Consider the following 22,149-nt stretch of genomic DNA (forward strand, 5'->3'; position numbering starts at 1 on the left):
GAACTTCCTGAAAGCAGAGCTGGCGGGAGGAGGGACTTTTTGAGTGCTGGGAAAATTTGAGCTGGAAATTTGCATCGGCTGGACAGAGATTGCTTGGAGCAGCCAAAATATAATAACGGCCATGGCGCTCAAGTAAAGCAGAAAGCTTTTAGTATACACCTTTTGCACTCTTGTCAACGAAGCTGGGCTCTGTGAATGCTCACCCTACGCAAGAAAAGAGAACAGACTTTGCTGGTGACCTAAATATATCTCGCCTGATCGAGCCTGATCGAGCACGATCGAGCTCTAAGTGAGCAGCTGTGCAATGGTCATCTTTACCAAAGGGGAGATGCTGCTTTTTCCAGTGTCACGCCCATGCTCTCAGGGCTGGAGGGAGGAGGGCTGCTTTTTGTTTTTACAGGCAAAAGGAAAGGCCCAGCCCTCAGAGCTTCTGCCAATGCAGATCCCAGCAGGTGCAAAATAAAGGCTCTCCCCCACCTTGCCAGCTGCAGATTGATCAGAAGACTGCTAGTCTAGTGTGTTGGGCCACTTTCTCTCTTCTGTGTATCGTCCCCTCTTATTACATAAACAGCATAAGAGGAATAAAGGAAGGAAGGAAGGAAGGAAGGAACAGTGTATCGCAAGCACCTTCCACCCTGATGTCAATGGGCCACCAACCTTCGGGATGAGGAGGAGACCTGTGAAGACAGTCAGAGCGTGCCGACTGGGGCATTCATTTGGCTCATACACCGACAAGGCTTTCAGCGGCAGGAACAAACTTCAGGAATAGGCATTCTTGGCCTCGAATCCTAAGGGGGGTGCAAACGCTGAGGACAATTCCGTCAAATGCTCAAAGGACCGTGGCTCGTTGGTCTAGGGGTATGATTCTCGCTTTGGGTGCGAGAGATCCCGGGTTCAAATCCCGGACGAGCCCAATCAAGGTGGTTAACTTGAGCTCCTTTTTTTTGTTTTTTCAATGTTATTTTCATTGGACAGACTCTCTGGTTTTCTCGGTAAGCAGTAGTCGATGAACAATTCACTTCCTGAACCTCTTTGCGTGCCATGTCCTTGCGACAAGCACTTTGTGTTCTCTGTTAGCTCTCAGTAACATTCCTTGATTTGCTTGTGAGTTTTGGCCGTCCGATCTCAAAGTGGAAATATGTCCTTCCCTCTGTACGCTGCATAGGCCCTCAGCTGGCATACTTGTATATGTGCGCATGCTTGATAGGACGTATGTTTTAGGCTGGATTGTGTGAGCTTCAGGCGCAAGGCATTTGATTAGTCTTTAAGCAGGTCCACTTGCACTGCCCTTTGCACCTGTTCTCCCAGTCCCTACAAAGGTGAGCAAGCAGCTGTTTCTGTAGTGTAGTGGTTATCACGTTCGCCTCACACGCGAAAGGTCCCCGGTTCGAGACCGGGCAGAAACACTCTCTGCTGGCATTTTACACAAAATAGTTTTTTTCCCCTTTTGTCACACACAAATGTAAAGTATGAACTTATTTGCGTTCTCATGGAAATAGCATATGCTCTCAAGAGCTTGAGAAATACACTGGGAAGGCAAGCATCCTCACATGTATTCTGTATATGGGGCCAATAAAAAAATGCACGCGCTTGCATTTTGTGTATGTAATGTTGCAGAGCACAGAGAGGATTTATTTTCCCTACTGCTGGGTATTTGGGTCTCTGGGATCACAGTTGGGTCCGCTCCGTCCTCTGAAATGGTCCATATTAGTTACATAGGTTAGTGTACCAAAGAAATAATACATTTTCATATACAGCTTCTTCATTTCTGTGTTCTGAGGGATTACCAGTTGTAAGAAATGCACTTGCCGGTACAGTGATTCCCTGGCTTTCTCTGGCCCGAGAAAGCTTTTCCTCTGAAGTGGGAACAGAAGTTGGACTGCTTCTGCTGAACTTCCTGAAAGCAGAGCTGGCGGGAGGAGGGACTTTTTGAGTGCTGGGAAAATTTGAGCTGGAAATTTGCATCGGCTGGACAGAGATTGCTTGGAGCAGCCAAAATATAATAACGGCCATGGCGCTCAAGTAAAGCAGAAAGCTTTTAGTATACACCTTTTGCACTCTTGTCAACGAAGCTGGGCTCTGTGAATGCTCACCCTACGCAAGAAAAGAGAACAGACTTTGCTGGTGACCTAAATATATCTCGCCTGATCGAGCACGATCGAGCTCTGAGTGAGCAGCTGTGCAATGGTCATCTTTACCAAAGGGGAGATGCTGCTTTTTCCAGTGTCACGCCCATGCTCTCAGGGCTGGAGGGAGGAGGGCTGCTTTTTGTTTTTACAGGCAAAAGGAAAGGCCCAGCCCTCAGAGCTTCTGCCAATGCAGATCCCAGCAGGTGCAAAATAAAGGCTCTCCCCCACCTTGCCAGCTGCAGATTGATCAGAAGACTGCTAGTCTAGTGTGTTGGGCCACTTTCTCTCTTCTGTGTATCGTCCCCTCTTATTACATAAACAGCATAAGAGGAATAAAGGAAGGAAGGAAGGAAGGAACAGTGTATCGCAAGCACCTTCCACCCTGATGTCAATGGGCCACCAACCTTCGGGATGAGGAGGAGACCTGTGAAGACAGTCAGAGCGTGCCGACTGGGGCATTCATTTGGCTCATACACCGACAAGGCTTTCAGCGGCAGGAACAAACTTCAGGAATAGGCATTCTTGGCCTCGAATCCTAAGGGGGGTGCAAACGCTGAGGACAATTCCGTCAAATGCTCAAAGGACCGTGGCTCGTTGGTCTAGGGGTATGATTCTCGCTTTGGGTGCGAGAGGTCCCGGACGAGCCCAATCAAGGTGGTTAACTTGAGCTCCTTTTTTTTGTTTTTTCAATGTTATTTTCATTGGACAGACTCTCTGGTTTTCTCGGTAAGCAGTAGTCGATGAACAATTCACTTCCTGAACCTCTTTGCGTGCCATGTCCTTGCGACAAGCACTTTGTGTTCTCTGTTAGCTCTCAGTAACATTCCTTGATTTGCTTGTGAGTTTTGGCCGTCCGATCTCAAAGTGGAAATGTGTCCTTCCCTCTGTACGCTGCATAGGCCCTCAGCTGGCATACTTGTATATGTGCGCATGTTTGATAGGACGTATGTTTTAGGCTGGATTGTGTGAGCTTCAGGCGCAAGGCATTTGATTAGTCTTTAAGCAGGTCCACTTGCACTGCCCTTTGCACCTGTTCTCCCAGTCCCTACAAAGGTGAGCAAGCAGCTGTTTCTGTAGTGTAGTGGTTATCACGTTCGCCTCACACGCGAAAGGTCCCTGGTTCGAGACCGGGCAGAAACACTCTCTGCTGGCATTTTACACAAAATAGTTTTTTTCCCCTTTTGTCACACACAAATGTAAAGTATGAACTTATTTGCGTTCTCATGGAAATAGCATATGCTCTCAAGAGCTTGAGAAATACACTGGGAAGGCAAGCATCCTCACATGTATTCTGTATATGGGGCCAATAAAAAAATGCACGCGCTTGCATTTTGTGTATGTAATGTTGCAGAGCACAGAGAGGATTTATTTTCCCTACTGCTGGGTATTTGGGTCTCTGGGATCACAGTTGGGTCCGCTCCGTCCTCTGAAATGGTCCATATTAGTTACATAGGTTAGTGTACCAAAGAAATAATACATTTTCATATACAGCTTCTTCATTTCTGTGTTCTGAGGGATTACCAGTTGTAAGAAATGCACTTGCCGGTACAGTGATTCCCTGGCTTTCTCTGGCCCGAGAAAGCTTTTCCTCTGAAGTGGGAACAGAAGTTGGACTGCTTCTGCTGAACTTCCTGAAAGCAGAGCTGGCGGGAGGAGGGACTTTTTGAGTGCTGGGAAAATTTGAGCTGGAAATTTGCATCGGCTGGACAGAGATTGCTTGGAGCAGCCAAAATATAATAACGTCCATGGCGCTCAAGTAAAGCAGAAAGCTTTTAGTATACACCTTTTGCACTCTTGTCAACGAAGCTGGGCTCTGTGAATGCTCACCCTACGCAAGAAAAGAGAACAGACTTTGCTGGTGACCTAAATATATCTCGCCTGATCGAGCACGATCGAGCTCTGAGTGAGCAGCTGTGCAATGGTCATCTTTACCAAAGGGGAGATGCTGCTTTTTCCAGTGTCACGCCCATGCTCTCAGGGCTGGAGGGAGGAGGGCTGCTTTTTGTTTTTACAGGCAAAAGGAAAGGCCCAGCCCTCAGAGCTTCTGCCAATGCAGATCCCAGCAGGTGCAAAATAAAGGCTCTCCCCCACCTTGCCAGCTGCAGATTGATCAGAAGACTGCTAGTCTAGTGTGTTGGGCCACTTTCTCTCTTCTGTGTATCGTCCCCTCTTATTACATAAACAGCATAAGAGGAATAAAGGAAGGAAGGAAGGAAGGAACAGTGTATCGCAAGCACCTTCCACCCTGATGTCAATGGGCCACCAACCTTCGGGATGAGGAGGAGACCTGTGAAGACAGTCAGAGCGTGCCGACTGGGGCATTCATTTGGCTCATACACCGACAAGGCTTTCAGCGGCAGGAACAAACTTCAGGAATAGGCATTCTTGGCCTCGAATCCTAAGGGGGGTGCAAACGCTGAGGACAATTCCGTCAAATGCTCAAAGGACCGTGGCTCGTTGGTCTAGGGGTATGATTCTCGCTTTGGGTGCGAGAGGTCCCGGGTTCAAATCCCGGACGAGCCCAAACAAGGTGGTTAACTTGAGCTCCTTTTTTTTGTTTTTTCAATGTTATTTTCATTGGACAGACTCTCTGGTTTTCTCGGTAAGCAGTAGTCGATGAACAATTCACTTCCTGAACCTCTTTGCGTGCCATGTCCTTGCGACAAGCACTTTGTGTTCTCTGTTAGCTCTCAGTAACATTCCTTGATTTGCTTGTGAGTTTTGGCCGTCCGATCTCAAAGTGGAAATATGTCCTTCCCTCTGTACGCTGCATAGGCCCTCAGCTGGCATACTTGTATATGTGCGCATGCTTGATAGGACGTATGTTTTAGGCTGGATTGTGGGAGCTTCAGGCGCAAGGCATTTGATTAGTCTTTAAGCAGGTCCACTTGCACTGCCCTTTGCACCTGTTCTCCCAGTCCCTACAAAGGTGAGCAAGCAGCTGTTTCTGTAGTGTAGTGGTTATCACGTTCGCCTCACACGCGAAAGGTCCCCGGTTGAGACCGGGCAGAAACACTCTCTGCTGGCATTTTACACAAAATAGTTTTTTTCCCCTTTTGTCACACACAAATGTAAAGTATGAACTTATTTGCGTTCTCATGGAAATAGCATATGCTCTCAAGAGCTTGAGAAATACACTGGGAAGGCAAGCATCCTCACATGTATTCTGTATATGGGGCCAATAAAAAAATGCACGCGCTTGCATTTTGTGTATGTAATGTTGCAGAGCACAGAGAGGATTTATTTTCCCTACTGCTGGGTATTTGGGTCTCTGGGATCACAGTTGGGTCCGCTCCGTCCTCTGAAATGGTCCATATTAGTTACATAGGTTAGTGTACCAAAGAAATAATACATTTTCATATACAGCTTCTTCATTTCTGTGTTCTGAGGGATTACCAGTTGTAAGAAATGCACTTGCCGGTACAGTGATTCCCTGGCTTTCTCTGGCCCGAGAAAGCTTTTCCTCTGAAGTGGGAACAGAAGTTGGACTGCTTCTGCTGAACTTCCTGAAAGCAGAGCTGGCGGGAGGAGGGACTTTTTGAGTGCTGGGAAAATTTGAGCTGGAAATTTGCATCGGCTGGACAGAGATTGCTTGGAGCAGCCAAAATATAATAACGTCCATGGCGCTCAAGTAAAGCAGAAAGCTTTTAGTATACACCTTTTGCACTCTTGTCAACGAAGCTGGGCTCTGTGAATGCTCACCCTACGCAAGAAAAGAGAACAGACTTTGCTGGTGACCTAAATATATCTCGCCTGATCGAGCACGATCGAGCTCTGAGTGAGCAGCTGTGCAATGGTCATCTTTACCAAAGGGGAGATGCTGCTTTTTCCAGTGTCACGCCCATGCTCTCAGGGCTGGAGGGAGGAGGGCTGCTTTTTGTTTTTACAGGCAAAAGGAAAGGCCCAGCCCTCAGAGCTTCTGCCAATGCAGATCCCAGCAGGTGCAAAATAAAGGCTCTCCCCCACCTTGCCAGCTGCAGATTGATCAGAAGACTGCTAGTCTAGTGTGTTGGGCCACTTTCTCTCTTCTGTGTATCGTCCCCTCTTATTACATAAACAGCATAAGAGGAATAAAGGAAGGAAGGAAGGAAGGAAGGAACAGTGTATCGCAAGCACCTTCCACCCTGATGTCAATGGGCCACCAACCTTCGGGATGAGGAGGAGACCTGTGAAGACAGTCAGAGCGTGCCGACTGGGGCATTCATTTGGCTCATACACCGACAAGGCTTTCAGCGGCAGGAACAAACTTCAGGAATAGGCATTCTTGGCCTCGAATCCTAAGGGGGGTGCAAACGCTGAGGACAATTCCGTCAAATGCTCAAAGGACCGTGGCTCGTTGGTCTAGGGGTATGATTCTCGCTTTGGGTGCGAGAGGTCCCGGACGAGCCCAATCAAGGTGGTTAACTTGAGCTCCTTTTTTTTGTTTTTTCAATGTTATTTTCATTGGACAGACTCTCTGGTTTTCTCGGTAAGCAGTAGTCGATGAACAATTCACTTCCTGAACCTCTTTGCGTGCCATGTCCTTGCGACAAGCACTTTGTGTTCTCTGTTAGCTCTCAGTAACATTCCTTGATTTGCTTGTGAGTTTTGGCCGTCCGATCTCAAAGTGGAAATGTGTCCTTCCCTCTGTACGCTGCATAGGCCCTCAGCTGGCATACTTGTATATGTGCGCATGTTTGATAGGACGTATGTTTTAGGCTGGATTGTGTGAGCTTCAGGCGCAAGGCATTTGATTAGTCTTTAAGCAGGTCCACTTGCACTGCCCTTTGCACCTGTTCTCCCAGTCCCTACAAAGGTGAGCAAGCAGCTGTTTCTGTAGTGTAGTGGTTATCACGTTCGCCTCACACGCGAAAGGTCCCTGGTTCGAGACCGGGCAGAAACACTCTCTGCTGGCATTTTACACAAAATAGTTTTTTTCCCCTTTTGTCACACACAAATGTAAAGTATGAACTTATTTGCGTTCTCATGGAAATAGCATATGCTCTCAAGAGCTTGAGAAATACACTGGGAAGGCAAGCATCCTCACATGTATTCTGTATATGGGGCCAATAAAAAAATGCACGCGCTTGCATTTTGTGTATGTAATGTTGCAGAGCACAGAGAGGATTTATTTTCCCTACTGCTGGGTATTTGGGTCTCTGGGATCACAGTTGGGTCCGCTCCGTCCTCTGAAATGGTCCATATTAGTTACATAGGTTAGTGTACCAAAGAAATAATACATTTTCATATACAGCTTCTTCATTTCTGTGTTCTGAGGGATTACCAGTTGTAAGAAATGCACTTGCCGGTACAGTGATTCCCTGGCTTTCTCTGGCCCGAGAAAGCTTTTCCTCTGAAGTGGGAACAGAAGTTGGACTGCTTCTGCTGAACTTCCTGAAAGCAGAGCTGGCGGGAGGAGGGACTTTTTGAGTGCTGGGAAAATTTGAGCTGGAAATTTGCATCGGCTGGACAGAGATTGCTTGGAGCAGCCAAAATATAATAACGTCCATGGCGCTCAAGTAAAGCAGAAAGCTTTTAGTATACACCTTTTGCACTCTTGTCAACGAAGCTGGGCTCTGTGAATGCTCACCCTACGCAAGAAAAGAGAACAGACTTTGCTGGTGACCTAAATATATCTCGCCTGATCGAGCACGATCGAGCTCTGAGTGAGCAGCTGTGCAATGGTCATCTTTACCAAAGGGGAGATGCTGCTTTTTCCAGTGTCACGCCCATGCTCTCAGGGCTGGAGGGAGGAGGGCTGCTTTTTGTTTTTACAGGCAAAAGGAAAGGCCCAGCCCTCAGAGCTTCTGCCAATGCAGATCCCAGCAGGTGCAAAATAAAGGCTCTCCCCCACCTTGCCAGCTGCAGATTGATCAGAAGACTGCTAGTCTAGTGTGTTGGGCCACTTTCTCTCTTCTGTGTATCGTCCCCTCTTATTACATAAACAGCATAAGAGGAATAAAGGAAGGAAGGAAGGAAGGAACAGTGTATCGCAAGCACCTTCCACCCTGATGTCAATGGGCCACCAACCTTCGGGATGAGGAGGAGACCTGTGAAGACAGTCAGAGCGTGCCGACTGGGGCATTCATTTGGCTCATACACCGACAAGGCTTTCAGCGGCAGGAACAAACTTCAGGAATAGGCATTCTTGGCCTCGAATCCTAAGGGGGGTGCAAACGCTGAGGACAATTCCGTCAAATGCTCAAAGGACCGTGGCTCGTTGGTCTAGGGGTATGATTCTCGCTTTGGGTGCGAGAGGTCCCGGGTTCAAATCCCGGACGAGCCCAAACAAGGTGGTTAACTTGAGCTCCTTTTTTTTGTTTTTTCAATGTTATTTTCATTGGACAGACTCTCTGGTTTTCTCGGTAAGCAGTAGTCGATGAACAATTCACTTCCTGAACCTCTTTGCGTGCCATGTCCTTGCGACAAGCACTTTGTGTTCTCTGTTAGCTCTCAGTAACATTCCTTGATTTGCTTGTGAGTTTTGGCCGTCCGATCTCAAAGTGGAAATATGTCCTTCCCTCTGTACGCTGCATAGGCCCTCAGCTGGCATACTTGTATATGTGCGCATGCTTGATAGGACGTATGTTTTAGGCTGGATTGTGGGAGCTTCAGGCGCAAGGCATTTGATTAGTCTTTAAGCAGGTCCACTTGCACTGCCCTTTGCACCTGTTCTCCCAGTCCCTACAAAGGTGAGCAAGCAGCTGTTTCTGTAGTGTAGTGGTTATCACGTTCGCCTCACACGCGAAAGGTCCCCGGTTGAGACCGGGCAGAAACACTCTCTGCTGGCATTTTACACAAAATAGTTTTTTTCCCCTTTTGTCACACACAAATGTAAAGTATGAACTTATTTGCGTTCTCATGGAAATAGCATATGCTCTCAAGAGCTTGAGAAATACACTGGGAAGGCAAGCATCCTCACATGTATTCTGTATATGGGGCCAATAAAAAAATGCACGCGCTTGCATTTTGTGTATGTAATGTTGCAGAGCACAGAGAGGATTTATTTTCCCTACTGCTGGGTATTTGGGTCTCTGGGATCACAGTTGGGTCCGCTCCGTCCTCTGAAATGGTCCATATTAGTTACATAGGTTAGTGTACCAAAGAAATAATACATTTTCATATACAGCTTCTTCATTTCTGTGTTCTGAGGGATTACCAGTTGTAAGAAATGCACTTGCCGGTACAGTGATTCCCTGGCTTTCTCTGGCCCGAGAAAGCTTTTCCTCTGAAGTGGGAACAGAAGTTGGACTGCTTCTGCTGAACTTCCTGAAAGCAGAGCTGGCGGGAGGAGGGACTTTTTGAGTGCTGGGAAAATTTGAGCTGGAAATTTGCATCGGCTGGACAGAGATTGCTTGGAGCAGCCAAAATATAATAACGTCCATGGCGCTCAAGTAAAGCAGAAAGCTTTTAGTATACACCTTTTGCACTCTTGTCAACGAAGCTGGGCTCTGTGAATGCTCACCCTACGCAAGAAAAGAGAACAGACTTTGCTGGTGACCTAAATATATCTCGCCTGATCGAGCACGATCGAGCTCTGAGTGAGCAGCTGTGCAATGGTCATCTTTACCAAAGGGGAGATGCTGCTTTTTCCAGTGTCACGCCCATGCTCTCAGGGCTGGAGGGAGGAGGGCTGCTTTTTGTTTTTACAGGCAAAAGGAAAGGCCCAGCCCTCAGAGCTTCTGCCAATGCAGATCCCAGCAGGTGCAAAATAAAGGCTCTCCCCCACCTTGCCAGCTGCAGATTGATCAGAAGACTGCTAGTCTAGTGTGTTGGGCCACTTTCTCTCTTCTGTGTATCGTCCCCTCTTATTACATAAACAGCATAAGAGGAATAAAGGAAGGAAGGAAGGAAGGAAGGAACAGTGTATCGCAAGCACCTTCCACCCTGATGTCAATGGGCCACCAACCTTCGGGATGAGGAGGAGACCTGTGAAGACAGTCAGAGCGTGCCGACTGGGGCATTCATTTGGCTCATACACCGACAAGGCTTTCAGCGGCAGGAACAAACTTCAGGAATAGGCATTCTTGGCCTCGAATCCTAAGGGGGGTGCAAACGCTGAGGACAATTCCGTCAAATGCTCAAAGGACCGTGGCTCGTTGGTCTAGGGGTATGATTCTCGCTTTGGGTGCGAGAGGTCCCGGGTTCAAATTCCGGACGAGCCCAAACAAGGTGGTTAACTTGAGCTCCTTTTTTTTGTTTTTTCAATGTTATTTTCATTGGACAGACTCTCTGGTTTTCTCGGTAAGCAGTAGTCGATGAACAATTCACTTCCTGAACCTCTTTGCGTGCCATGTCCTTGCGACAAGCACTTTGTGTTCTCTGTTAGCTCTCAGTAACATTCCTTGATTTGCTTGTGAGTTTTGGCCGTCCGATCTCAAAGTGGAAATATGTCCTTCCCTCTGTACGCTGCATACGCCCTCAGCTGGCATACTTGTATATGTGCGCATGCTTGATAGGACGTATGTTTTAGGCTGGATTGTGTGAGCTTCAGGCGCAAGGCATTTGATTAGTCTTTAAGCAGGTCCACTTGCACTGCCCTTTGCACCTGTTCTCCCAGTCCCTACAAAGGTGAGCAAGCAGCTGTTTCTGTAGTGTAGTGGTTATCACATTCGCCTCACACGCGAAAGGTCCCCGGTTCGAGACCGGGCAGAAACACTCTCTGCTGGCATTTTACACAAAATAGTTTTTTTCCCCTTTTGTCACACACAAATGTAAAGTATGAACTTATTTGCGTTCCCATGGAAATAGCATATGCTCTCAAGAGCTTGAGAAATACACTGGGAAGGCAAGCATCCTCACATGTATTCTGTATATGGGGCCAATAAAAAAATGCACGCGCTTGCATTTTGTGTATGTAATGTTGCAGAGCACAGAGAGGATTTATTTTCCCTACTGCTGGGTATTTGGGTCTCTGGGATCACAGTTGGGTCCGCTCCGTCCTCTGAAATGGTCCATATTAGTTACATAGGTTAGTGTACCAAAGAAATAATACATTTTCATATACAGCTTCTTCATTTCTGTGTTCTGAGGGATTACCAGTTGTAAGAAATGCACTTGCCGGTACAGTGATTCCCTGGCTTTCTCTGGCCCGAGAAAGCTTTTCCTCTGAAGTGGGAACAGAAGTTGGACTGCTTCTGCTGAACTTCCTGAAAGCAGAGCTGGCGGGAGGAGGGACTTTTTGAGTGCTGGGAAAATTTGAGCTGGAAATTTGCATCGGCTGGACAGAGATTGCTTGGAGCAGCCAAAATATAATAACGGCCATGGCGCTCAAGTAAAGCAGAAAGCTTTTAGTATACACCTTTTGCACTCTTGTCAACGAAGCTGGGCTCTGTGAATGCTCACCCTACGCAAGAAAAGAGAACAGACTTTGCTGGTGACCTAAATATATCTCGCCTGATCGAGCACGATCGAGCTCTGAGTGAGCAGCTGTGCAATGGTCATCTTTACCAAAGGGGAGATGCTGCTTTTTCCAGTGTCACGCCCATGCTCTCAGGGCTGGAGGGAGGAGGGCTGCTTTTTGTTTTTACAGGCAAAAGGAAAGGCCCAGCCCTCAGAGCTTCTGCCAATGCAGATCCCAGCAGGTGCAAAATAAAGGCTCTCCCCCACCTTGCCAGCTGCAGATTGATCAGAAGACTGCTAGTCTAGTGTGTTGGGCCACTTTCTCTCTTCTGTGTATCGTCCCCTCTTATTACATAAACAGCATAAGAGGAATAAAGGAAGGAAGGAAGGAAGGAACAGTGTATCGCAAGCACCTTCCACCCTGATGTCAATGGGCCACCAACTTTCGGGATGAGGAGGAGACCTGTGAAGACAGTCAGAGCGTGCCGACTGGGGCATTCATTTGGCTCATACACCGACAAGGCTTTCAGCGGCAGGAACAAACTTCAGGAATAGGCATTCTTGGCCTCGAATCCTAAGGGGGGTGCAAACGCTGAGGACAATTCCGTCAAATGCTCAAAGGACCGTGGCTCGTTGGTCTAGGGGTATGATTCTCGCTTTGGGTGCGAGAGGTCCCGGACGAGCCCAATCAAGGTGGTTAACTTGAGCTCCTTTTTTTTGTTTTTTCAATGTTATTTTCATTGGACAGACTCTCTGGTTTTCTCGGTAAGCAGTAGTCGATGAACAATTCACTTCCTGAACCTCTTTGCGTGCCATGTCCTTGCGACAAGCACTTTGTGTTCTCTGTTAGCTCTCAGTAACATTCCTTGATTTGCTTGTGAGTTTTGGCCGTCCGATCTCAAAGTGGAAATGTGTCCTTCCCTCTGTACGCTGCATAGGCCCTCAGCTGGCATACTTGTATATGTGCGCATGTTTGATAGGACGTATGTTTTAGGCTGGATTGTGTGAGCTTCAGGCGCAAGGCATTTGATTAGTCTTTAAGCAGGTCCACTTGCACTGCCCTTTGCACCTGTTCTCCCAGTCCCTACAAAGGTGAGCAAGCAGCTGTTTCTGTAGTGTAGTGGTTATCACGTTCGCCTCACACGCGAAAGGTCCCTGGTTCGAGACCGGGCAGAAACACTCTCTGCTGGCATTTTACACAAAATAGTTTTTTTCCCCTTTTGTCACACACAAATGTAAAGTATGAACTTATTTGCGTTCTCATGGAAATAGCATATGCTCTCAAGAGCTTGAGAAATACACTGGGAAGGCAAGCATCCTCACATGTATTCTGTATATGGGGCCAATAAAAAAATGCACGCGCTTGCATTTTGTGTATGTAATGTTGCAGAGCACAGAGAGGATTTATTTTCCCTACTGCTGGGTATTTGGGTCTCTGGGATCACAGTTGGGTCCGCTCCGTCCTCTGAAATGGTCCATATTAGTTACATAGGTTAGTGTACCAAAGAAATAATACATTTTCATATACAGCTTCTTCATTTCTGTGTTCTGAGGGATTACCAGTTGTAAGAAATGCACTTGCCGGTACAGTGATTCCCTGGCTTTCTCTGGCCCGAGAAAGCTTTTCCTCTGAAGTGGGAACAGAAGTTGGACTGCTTCTGCTGAACTTCCTGAAAGCAGAGCTGGCGGGAGGAGGGACTTTTTGAGTGCTGGGAAAATTTGAGCTGGAAATTTGCATCGGCTGGACAGAGATTGCTTGGAGCAGCCAAAATATAATAACGTCCATGGCGCTCAAGTAAAGCAGAAAGCTTTTAGTATACACCTTTTGCACTCTTGTCAACGAAGCTGGGCTCTGTGAATGCTCACCCTACGCAAGAAAAGAGAACAGACTTTGCTGGTGACCTAAATATATATCTCGCCTGATCGAGCACGATCGAGCTCTGAGTGAGCAGCTGTGCAATGGTCATCTTTACCAAAGGGGAGATGCTGCTTTTTCCAGTGTCACGCCCATGCTCTCAGGGCTGGAGGGAGGAGGGCTGCTTTTTGTTTTTACAGGCAAAAGGAAAGGCCCAGCCCTCAGAGCTTCTGCCAATGCAGATCCCAGCAGGTGCAAAATAAAGGCTCTCCCCCACCTTGCCAGCTGCAGATTGATCAGAAGACTGCTAGTCTAGTGTGTTGGGCCACTTTCTCTCTTCTGTGTATCGTCCCCTCTTATTACATAAACAGCATAAGAGGAATAAAGGAAGGAAGGAAGGAAGGAACAGTGTATCGCAAGCACCTTCCACCCTGATGTCAATGGGCCACCAACCTTCGGGATGAGGAGGAGACCTGTGAAGACAGTCAGAGCGTGCCGACTGGGGCATTCATTTGGCTCATACACCGACAAGGCTTTCAGCGGCAGGAACAAACTTCAGGAATAGGCATTCTTGGCCTCGAATCCTAAGGGGGGTGCAAACGCTGAGGACAATTCCGTCAAATGCTCAAAGGACCGTGGCTCGTTGGTCTAGGGGTATGATTCTCGCTTTGGGTGCGAGAGGTCCCGGGTTCAAATCCCGGACGAGCCCAAACAAGGTGGTTAACTTGAGCTCCTTTTTTTTGTTTTTTCAATGTTATTTTCATTGGACAGACTCTCTGGTTTTCTCGGTAAGCAGTAGTCGATGAACAATTCACTTCCTGAACCTCTTTGCGTGCCATGTCCTTGCGACAAGCACTTTGTGTTCTCTGTTAGCTCTCAGTAACATTCCTTGATTTGCTTGTGAGTTTTGGCCGTCCGATCTCAAAGTGGAAATATGTCCTTCCCTCTGTACGCTGCATAGGCCCTCAGCTGGCATACTTGTATATGTGCGCATGCTTGATAGGACGTATGTTTTAGGCTGGATTGTGGGAGCTTCAGGCGCAAGGCATTTGATTAGTCTTTAAGCAGGTCCACTTGCACTGCCCTTTGCACCTGTTCTCCCAGTCCCTACAAAGGTGAGCAAGCAGCTGTTTCTGTAGTGTAGTGGTTATCACGTTCGCCTCACACGCGAAAGGTCCCCGGTTGAGACCGGGCAGAAACACTCTCTGCTGGCATTTTACACAAAATAGTTTTTTTCCCCTTTTGTCACACACAAATGTAAAGTATGAACTTATTTGCGTTCTCATGGAAATAGCATATGCTCTCAAGAGCTTGAGAAATACACTGGGAAGGCAAGCATCCTCACATGTATTCTGTATATGGGGCCAATAAAAAAATGCACGCGCTTGCATTTTGTGTATGTAATGTTGCAGAGCACAGAGAGGATTTATTTTCCCTACTGCTGGGTATTTGGGTCTCTGGGATCACAGTTGGGTCCGCTCCGTCCTCTGAAATGGTCCATATTAGTTACATAGGTTAGTGTACCAAAGAAATAATACATTTTCATATACAGCTTCTTCATTTCTGTGTTCTGAGGGATTACCAGTTGTAAGAAATGCACTTGCCGGTACAGTGATTCCCTGGCTTTCTCTGGCCCGAGAAAGCTTTTCCTCTGAAGTGGGAACAGAAGTTGGACTGCTTCTGCTGAACTTCCTGAAAGCAGAGCTGGCGGGAGGAGGGACTTTTTGAGTGCTGGGAAAATTTGAGCTGGAAATTTGCATCGGCTGGACAGAGATTGCTTGGAGCAGCCAAAATATAATAACGTCCATGGCGCTCAAGTAAAGCAGAAAGCTTTTAGTATACACCTTTTGCACTCTTGTCAACGAAGCTGGGCTCTGTGAATGCTCACCCTACGCAAGAAAAGAGAACAGACTTTGCTGGTGACCTAAATATATCTCGCCTGATCGAGCACGATCGAGCTCTGAGTGAGCAGCTGTGCAATGGTCATCTTTACCAAAGGGGAGATGCTGCTTTTTCCAGTGTCACGCCCATGCTCTCAGGGCTGGAGGGAGGAGGGCTGCTTTTTGTTTTTACAGGCAAAAGGAAAGGCCCAGCCCTCAGAGCTTCTGCCAATGCAGATCCCAGCAGGTGCAAAATAAAGGCTCTCCCCCACCTTGCCAGCTGCAGATTGATCAGAAGACTGCTAGTCTAGTGTGTTGGGCCACTTTCTCTCTTCTGTGTATCGTCCCCTCTTATTACATAAACAGCATAAGAGGAATAAAGGAAGGAAGGAAGGAAGGAAGGAACAGTGTATCGCAAGCACCTTCCACCCTGATGTCAATGGGCCACCAACCTTCGGGATGAGGAGGAGACCTGTGAAGACAGTCAGAGCGTGCCGACTGGGGCATTCATTTGGCTCATACACCGACAAGGCTTTCAGCGGCAGGAACAAACTTCAGGAATAGGCATTCTTGGCCTCGAATCCTAAGGGGGGTGCAAACGCTGAGGACAATTCCGTCAAATGCTCAAAGGACCGTGGCTCGTTGGTCTAGGGGTATGATTCTCGCTTTGGGTGCGAGAGGTCCCGGGTTCAAATTCCGGACGAGCCCAAACAAGGTGGTTAACTTGAGCTCCTTTTTTTTGTTTTTTCAATGTTATTTTCATTGGACAGACTCTCTGGTTTTCTCGGTAAGCAGTAGTCGATGAACAATTCACTTCCTGAACCTCTTTGCGTGCCATGTCCTTGCGACAAGCACTTTGTGTTCTCTGTTAGCTCTCAGTAACATTCCTTGATTTGCTTGTGAGTTTTGGCCGTCCGATCTCAAAGTGGAAATATGTCCTTCCCTCTGTACGCTGCATAGGCCCTCAGCTGGCATACTTGTATATGTGCGCATGCTTGATAGGACGTATGTTTTAGGCTGGATTGTGTGAGCTTCAGGCGCAAGGCATTTGATTAGTCTTTAAGCAGGTCCACTTGCACTGCCCTTTGCACCTGTTCTCCCAGTCCCTACAAAGGTGAGCAAGCAGCTGTTTCTGTAGTGTAGTGGTTATCACATTCGCCTCACACGCGAAAGGTCCCCGGTTCGAGACCGGGCAGAAACACTCTCTGCTGGCATTTTACACAAAATAGTTTTTTTCCCCTTTTGTCACACACAAATGTAAAGTATGAACTTATTTGCGTTCCCATGGAAATAGCATATGCTCTCAAGAGCTTGAGAAATACACTGGGAAGGCAAGCATCCTCACATGTATTCTGTATATGGGGCCAATAAAAAAATGCACGCGCTTGCATTTTGTGTATGTAATGTTGCAGAGCACAGAGAGGATTTATTTTCCCTACTGCTGGGTATTTGGGTCTCTGGGATCACAGTTGGGTCCGCTCCGTCCTCTGAAATGGTCCATATTAGTTACATAGGTTAGTGTACCAAAGAAATAATACATTTTCATATACAGCTTCTTCATTTCTGTGTTCTGAGGGATTACCAGTTGTAAGAAATGCACTTGCCGGTACAGTGATTCCCTGGCTTTCTCTGGCCCGAGAAAGCTTTTCCTCTGAAGTGGGAACAGAAGTTGGACTGCTTCTGCTGAACTTCCTGAAAGCAGAGCTGGCGGGAGGAGGGACTTTTTGAGTGCTGGGAAAATTTGAGCTGGAAATTTGCATCGGCTGGACAGAGATTGCTTGGAGCAGCCAAAATATAATAACGGCCATGGCGCTCAAGTAAAGCAGAAAGCTTTTAGTATACACCTTTTGCACTCTTGTCAACGAAGCTGGGCTCTGTGAATGCTCACCCTACGCAAGAAAAGAGAACAGACTTTGCTGGTGACCTAAATATATCTCGCCTGATCGAGCACGATCGAGCTCTGAGTGAGCAGCTGTGCAATGGTCATCTTTACCAAAGGGGAGATGCTGCTTTTTCCAGTGTCACGCCCATGCTCTCAGGGCTGGAGGGAGGAGGGCTGCTTTTTGTTTTTACAGGCAAAAGGAAAGGCCCAGCCCTCAGAGCTTCTGCCAATGCAGATCCCAGCAGGTGCAAAATAAAGGCTCTCCCCCACCTTGCCAGCTGCAGATTGATCAGAAGACTGCTAGTCTAGTGTGTTGGGCCACTTTCTCTCTTCTGTGTATCGTCCCCTCTTATTACATAAACAGCATAAGAGGAATAAAGGAAGGAAGGAAGGAAGGAAGGAAGGAAGGAAGGAACAGTGTATCGCAAGCACCTTCCACCCTGATGTCAATGGGCCACCAACCTTCGAGATGAGGAGGAGACCTGTGAAGACAGTCAGAGCGTGCCGACTGGGGCATTCATTTGGCTCATACACCGACAAGGCTTTCAGCGGCAGGAACAAACTTCAGGAATAGGCATTCTTGGCCTCGAATCCTAAGGGGGGTGCAAACGCTGAGGACAATTCCGTCAAATGCTCAAAGGACCGTGGCTCGTTGGTCTAGGGGTATGATTCTCGCTTTGGGTGCGAGAGGTCCCGGGTTCAAATCCCGGACGAGCCCAATCAAGGTGGTTAACTTGAGCTCCTTTTTTTTGTTTTTTCAATGTTATTTTCATTGGACAGACTCTCTGGTTTTCTCGGTAAGCAGTAGTCGATGAACAATTCACTTCCTGAACCTCTTTGCGTGCCATGTCCTTGCGACAAGCACTTTGTGTTCTCTGTTAGCTCTCAGTAACATTCCTTGATTTGCTTGTGAGTTTTGGCCGTCCGATCTCAAAGTGGAAATATGTCCTTCCCTCTGTACGCTGCATAGGCCCTCAGCTGGCATACTTGTATATGTGCGCATGCTTGATAGGACGTATGTTTTAGGCTGGATTGTGTGAGCTTCAGGCGCAAGGCATTTGATTAGTCTTTAAGCAGGTCCACTTGCACTGCCCTTTGCACCTGTTCTCCCAGTCCCTACAAAGGTGAGCAAGCAGCTGTTTCTGTAGTGTAGTGGTTATCACGTTCGCCTCACACGCGAAAGGTCCCCGGTTCGAGACCGGGCAGAAACACTCTCTGCTGGCATTTTACACAAAATAGTTTTTTTCCCCTTTTGTCACACACAAATGTAAAGTATGAACTTATTTGCGTTCCCATGGAAATAGCATATGCTCTCAAGAGCTTGAGAAATACACTGGGAAGGCAAGCATCCTCACATGTATTCTGTATATGGGGCCAATAAAAAAATGCACGCGCTTGCATTTTGTGTATGTAATGTTGCAGAGCACAGAGAGGATTTATTTTCCCTACTGCTGGGTATTTGGGTCTCTGGGATCACAGTTGGGTCCGCTCCGTCCTCTGAAATGGTCCATATTAGTTACATAGGTTAGTGTACCAAAGAAATAATACATTTTCATATACAGCTTCTTCATTTCTGTGTTCTGAGGGATTACCAGTTGTAAGAAATGCACTTGCCGGTACAGTGATTCCCTGGCTTTCTCTGGCCCGAGAAAGCTTTTCCTCTGAAGTGGGAACAGAAGTTGGACTGCTTCTGCTGAACTTCCTGAAAGCAGAGCTGGCGGGAGGAGGGACTTTTTGAGTGCTGGGAAAATTTGAGCTGGAAATTTGCATCGGCTGGACAGAGATTGCTTGGAGCAGCCAAAATATAATAACGGCCATGGCGCTCAAGTAAAGCAGAAAGCTTTTAGTATACACCTTTTGCACTCTTGTCAACGAAGCTGGGCTCTGTGAATGCTCACCCTACGCAAGAAAAGAGAACAGACTTTGCTGGTGACCTAAATATATCTCGCCTGATCGAGCACGATCGAGCTCTGAGTGAGCAGCTGTGCAATGGTCATCTTTACCAAAGGGGAGATGCTGCTTTTTCCAGTGTCACGCCCATGCTCTCAGGGCTGGAGGGAGGAGGGCTGCTTTTTGTTTTTACAGGCAAAAGGAAAGGCCCAGCCCTCAGAGCTTCTGCCAATGCAGATCCCAGCAGGTGCAAAATAAAGGCTCTCCCCCACCTTGCCAGCTGCAGATTGATCAGAAGACTGCTAGTCTAGTGTGTTGGGCCACTTTCTCTCTTCTGTGTATCGTCCCCTCTTATTACATAAACAGCATAAGAGGAATAAAGGAAGGAAGGAAGGAAGGAAGGAACAGTGTATCGCAAGCACCTTCCACCCTGATGTCAATGGGCCACCAACCTTCGGGATGAGGAGGAGACCTGTGAAGACAGTCAGAGCGTGCCGACTGGGGCATTCATTTGGCTCATACACCGACAAGGCTTTCAGCGGCAGGAACAAACTTCAGGAATAGGCATTCTTGGCCTCGAATCCTAAGGGGGGTGCAAACGCTGAGGACAATTCCGTCAAATGCTCAAAGGACCGTGGCTCGTTGGTCTAGGGGTATGATTCTCGCTTTGGGTGCGAGAGGTCCCGGGTTCAAATCCCGGACGAGCCCAATCAAGGTGGTTAACTTGAGCTCCTTTTTTTTGTTTTTTCAATGTTATTTTCATTGGACAGACTCTCTGGTTTTCTCGGTAAGCAGTAGTCGATGAACAATTCACTTCCTGAACCTCTTTGCGTGCCATGTCCTTGCGACAAGCACTTTGTGTTCTCTGTTAGCTCTCAGTAACATTCCTTGATTTGCTTGTGAGTTTTGGCCGTCCGATCTCAAAGTGGAAATATGTCCTTCCCTCTGTACGCTGCATAGGCCCTCAGCTGGCATACTTGTATATGTGCGCATGCTTGATAGGACGTATGTTTTAGGCTGGATTGTGTGAGCTTCAGGCGCAAGGCATTTGATTAGTCTTTAAGCAGGTCCACTTGCACTGCCCTTTGCACCTGTTCTCCCAGTCCCTACAAAGGTGAGCAAGCAGCTGTTTCTGTAGTGTAGTGGTTATCACGTTCGCCTCACACGCGAAAGGTCCCCCCGGTTCGAGACCGGGCAGAAACACTCTCTGCTGGCATTTTACACAAAATAGTTTTTTTCCCCTTTTGTCACACACAAATGTAAAGTATGAACTTATTTGCGTTCCCATGGAAATAGCATATGCTCTCAAGAGCTTGAGAAATACACTGGGAAGGCAAGCATCCTCACATGTATTCTGTATATGGGGCCAATAAAAAAATGCACGCGCTTGCATTTTGTGTATGTAATGTTGCAGAGCACAGAGAGGATTTATTTTCCCTACTGCTGGGTATTTGGGTCTCTGGGATCACAGTTGGGTCCGCTCCGTCCTCTGAAATGGTCCATATTAGTTACATAGGTTAGTGTACCAAAGAAATAATACATTTTCATATACAGCTTCTTCATTTCTGTGTTCTGAGGGATTACCAGTTGTAAGAAATGCACTTGCCGGTACAGTGATTCCCTGGCTTTCTCTGGCCCGAGAAAGCTTTTCCTCTGAAGTGGGAACAGAAGTTGGACTGCTTCTGCTGAACTTCCTGAAAGCAGAGCTGGCGGGAGGAGGGACTTTTTGAGTGCTGGGAAAATTTGAGCTGGAAATTTGCATCGGCTGGACAGAGATTGCTTGGAGCAGCCAAAATATAATAACGGCCATGGCGCTCAAGTAAAGCAGAAAGCTTTTAGTATACACCTTTTGCACTCTTGTCAACGAAGCTGGGCTCTGTGAATGCTCACCCTACGCAAGAAAAGAGAACAGACTTTGCTGGTGACCTAAATATATCTCGCCTGATCGAGCACGATCGAGCTCTGAGTGAGCAGCTGTGCAATGGTCATCTTTACCAAAGGGGAGATGCTGCTTTTTCCAGTGTCACGCCCATGCTCTCAGGGCTGGAGGGAGGAGGGCTGCTTTTTGTTTTTACAGGCAAAAGGAAAGGCCCAGCCCTCAGAGCTTCTGCCAATGCAGATCCCAGCAGGTGCAAAATAAAGGCTCTCCCCCACCTTGCCAGCTGCAGATTGATCAGAAGACTGCTAGTCTAGTGTGTTGGGCCACTTTCTCTCTTCTGTGTATCGTCCCCTCTTATTACATAAACAGCATAAGAGGAATAAAGGAAGGAAGGAAGGAAGGAAGGAACAGTGTATCGCAAGCACCTTCCACCCTGATGTCAATGGGCCACCAACCTTCGGGATGAGGAGGAGACCTGTGAAGACAGTCAGAGCGTGCCGACTGGGGCATTCATTTGGCTCATACACCGACAAGGCTTTCAGCGGCAGGAACAAACTTCAGGAATAGGCATTCTTGGCCTCGAATCCTAAGGGGGGTGCAAACGCTGAGGACAATTCCGTCAAATGCTCAAAGGACCGTGGCTCGTTGGTCTAGGGGTATGATTCTCGCTTTGGGTGCGAGAGGTCCCGGGTTCAAATCCCAGACGAGCCCAATCAAGGTGGTTAACTTGAGCTCCTTTTTTTTGTTTTTTCAATGTTATTTTCATTGGACAGACTCTCTGGTTTTCTCGGTAAGCAGTAGTCGATGAACAATTCACTTCCTGAACCTCTTTGCGTGCCATGTCCTTGCGACAAGCACTTTGTGTTCTCTGTTAGCTCTCAGTAACATTCCTTGATTTGCTTGTGAGTTTTGGCCGTCCGATCTCAAAGTGGAAATATGTCCTTCCCTCTGTACGCTGCATAGGCCCTCAGCTGGCATACTTGTATATGTGCGCATGCTTGATAGGACGTATGTTTTAGGCTGGATTGTGTGAGCTTCAGGCGCAAGGCATTTGATTAGTCTTTAAGCAGGTCCACTTGCACTGCCCTTTGCACCTGTTCTCCCAGTCCCTACAAAGGTGAGCAAGCAGCTGTTTCTGTAGTGTAGTGGTTATCACGTTCGCCTCACACGCGAAAGGTCCCCGGTTCGAGACCGGGCAGAAACACTCTCTGCTGGCATTTTACACAAAATAGTTTTTTTCCCCTTTTGTCACACACAAATGTAAAGTATGAACTTATTTGCGTTCCCATGGAAATAGCATATGCTCTCAAGAG

At 47.5% G+C, this 22,149-nt stretch overlaps 15 non-coding genes across 15 annotated transcripts; all 15 read left to right on the forward strand.

Moving 5' to 3' along the window:
* Positions 1 to 841: 841 nt before the first annotated feature.
* Positions 842 to 913, forward strand: TRNAP-UGG (transfer RNA proline (anticodon UGG)). Its single transcript has one exon. It is a non-coding gene; the product is annotated as a tRNA-Pro (tRNA).
* Positions 914 to 1,333: 420 nt separating this feature from the next.
* TRNAV-CAC (transfer RNA valine (anticodon CAC)) lies at positions 1,334 to 1,406 on the forward strand. Its single transcript has one exon. It is a non-coding gene; the product is annotated as a tRNA-Val (tRNA).
* A 1,790-nt stretch (positions 1,407 to 3,196) lies between these two features.
* TRNAV-CAC (transfer RNA valine (anticodon CAC)) lies at positions 3,197 to 3,269 on the forward strand. The gene has a single exon. It is a non-coding gene; the product is annotated as a tRNA-Val (tRNA).
* A 1,311-nt stretch (positions 3,270 to 4,580) lies between these two features.
* On the forward strand, positions 4,581 to 4,652 carry TRNAP-UGG (transfer RNA proline (anticodon UGG)). Its single transcript has one exon. It is a non-coding gene; the product is annotated as a tRNA-Pro (tRNA).
* Positions 4,653 to 6,938: 2,286 nt separating this feature from the next.
* Positions 6,939 to 7,011, forward strand: TRNAV-CAC (transfer RNA valine (anticodon CAC)). Its single transcript has one exon. It is a non-coding gene; the product is annotated as a tRNA-Val (tRNA).
* Positions 7,012 to 8,322: 1,311 nt separating this feature from the next.
* On the forward strand, positions 8,323 to 8,394 carry TRNAP-UGG (transfer RNA proline (anticodon UGG)). The gene has a single exon. It is a non-coding gene; the product is annotated as a tRNA-Pro (tRNA).
* A 2,299-nt stretch (positions 8,395 to 10,693) lies between these two features.
* On the forward strand, positions 10,694 to 10,766 carry TRNAV-CAC (transfer RNA valine (anticodon CAC)). Its single transcript has one exon. It is a non-coding gene; the product is annotated as a tRNA-Val (tRNA).
* Positions 10,767 to 12,556: 1,790 nt separating this feature from the next.
* Positions 12,557 to 12,629, forward strand: TRNAV-CAC (transfer RNA valine (anticodon CAC)). Its single transcript has one exon. It is a non-coding gene; the product is annotated as a tRNA-Val (tRNA).
* Positions 12,630 to 13,942: 1,313 nt separating this feature from the next.
* TRNAP-UGG (transfer RNA proline (anticodon UGG)) lies at positions 13,943 to 14,014 on the forward strand. Its single transcript has one exon. It is a non-coding gene; the product is annotated as a tRNA-Pro (tRNA).
* A 2,299-nt stretch (positions 14,015 to 16,313) lies between these two features.
* TRNAV-CAC (transfer RNA valine (anticodon CAC)) lies at positions 16,314 to 16,386 on the forward strand. Its single transcript has one exon. It is a non-coding gene; the product is annotated as a tRNA-Val (tRNA).
* Positions 16,387 to 17,713: 1,327 nt separating this feature from the next.
* Positions 17,714 to 17,785, forward strand: TRNAP-UGG (transfer RNA proline (anticodon UGG)). The gene has a single exon. It is a non-coding gene; the product is annotated as a tRNA-Pro (tRNA).
* A 420-nt stretch (positions 17,786 to 18,205) lies between these two features.
* TRNAV-CAC (transfer RNA valine (anticodon CAC)) lies at positions 18,206 to 18,278 on the forward strand. Its single transcript has one exon. It is a non-coding gene; the product is annotated as a tRNA-Val (tRNA).
* A 1,315-nt stretch (positions 18,279 to 19,593) lies between these two features.
* Positions 19,594 to 19,665, forward strand: TRNAP-UGG (transfer RNA proline (anticodon UGG)). The gene has a single exon. It is a non-coding gene; the product is annotated as a tRNA-Pro (tRNA).
* Positions 19,666 to 20,085: 420 nt separating this feature from the next.
* Positions 20,086 to 20,160, forward strand: TRNAV-CAC (transfer RNA valine (anticodon CAC)). Its single transcript has one exon. It is a non-coding gene; the product is annotated as a tRNA-Val (tRNA).
* A 1,807-nt stretch (positions 20,161 to 21,967) lies between these two features.
* Positions 21,968 to 22,040, forward strand: TRNAV-CAC (transfer RNA valine (anticodon CAC)). The gene has a single exon. It is a non-coding gene; the product is annotated as a tRNA-Val (tRNA).
* Positions 22,041 to 22,149: the final 109 nt, after the last annotated feature.

The sequence above is a fragment of the Ambystoma mexicanum genome, chromosome 2q, assembly GCF_040938575.1.
Source record: "Ambystoma mexicanum isolate Mex_15411 chromosome 2q, UKY_AmexF1_1, whole genome shotgun sequence".
Taxonomy (NCBI): Eukaryota; Metazoa; Chordata; class Amphibia; order Caudata; family Ambystomatidae; genus Ambystoma; species Ambystoma mexicanum.